This window comes from Rhagoletis pomonella, unplaced genomic scaffold, assembly GCF_013731165.1.
Source record: "Rhagoletis pomonella isolate Grant_MI unplaced genomic scaffold, Rhpom_1.0 Rhpom_scaffold_00006, whole genome shotgun sequence".
Lineage (NCBI taxonomy): Eukaryota > Metazoa > Arthropoda > Insecta > Diptera > Tephritidae > Rhagoletis > Rhagoletis pomonella.
In genome coordinates this window covers 13,265,726-13,266,858 of record NW_023458560.1, presented here as the reverse complement: position 1 = coordinate 13,266,858, position 1,133 = coordinate 13,265,726, and positions in this window count along the sequence as shown.

The window sequence follows — 1,133 nt, the reverse complement described above, 5'->3', positions numbered from 1 at the left end:
TTGATCCTAAACAGCGTAGTCTACAGTACTACCTTGCATGTACTGTACTGTACTGTACTGTACTGTACTGTGCATGTATGTATTGTTGATGCTCATGATAGAATGACTGGCAGCATTCTGCTTTCAACGGTTCCGTAACTTAACTTTGCCGGAATCTGTATTGACTTTCATTTCCAAATTTTACACGTATTGATGGTACATATATCTTCTGCATACATTTAATCTAGTCTAAAATTTTGCCAGATAATTTCAGCGATGGATCCTATTGCGCCATTTATAGGTTCTTGGGATAATCAATAATATATCGTAGCATTACTTTAGCTCTTTGAAATATTTCCAATTCTTTAGGCAAGCCTCCTGTTTTATTGAAGTCGCTAGGCATGATTTAGGGTTTCAATAGATTTCAATTTAAGTAGGTAATACACAAACTTGTATGTATTCTAAATGTAAACCAAATTGGATCATAAATACGGGTTTTCCAAAGATCTCGACTCCTGCGCCACCTATCGGCACAAAAATACATTCTAAATACGAACGAAATTGGTCTATAAATACCGGTTTTAAAAATATCTCCACTCCTGTGCTACCTAGCGGATTAATTCGTCTTTCATATTGCATTGTCATCGGGTTCTGAGCTAAGTGTGAAGTTTCAAGTCTCATCGGGAAGTTTGTTAAATATTGATTGCAAAATTTCAGGACATACATACATACAAGTGAAGTTAAATAAAAGATTCTAAAAATAATAAAGAAGAGACAAAGTTACATACACATCAGCCTCTCTTGTGTTATTTTAGTTCTTTTGTTGTACATTTCTCTTCTTTCTTGCACAAGACGCCAAAATTATTGTCTGCATACGTCAAATCGTTGTCCGATTTACTGTCTCTAAAATAATCAAGACAGTGATTGAGACAATTGCAAAAGTATGCATGTATTAGCGAAAAAGTGTGCATGTATTGCTATTGTCATGGCAACTTAAGTACGTCTTTTCGTTTGACAGTGACGGCCTACGTTTATTATGATTGAATATAGTAACTTTATTAAGAGGTAGCAACCAGAACTTTCATCGTCATAAATATGGGTATTTCCAATCTTGTCTTTGAACTCGATCGCATCTTTAACGTTATACTTTGAGG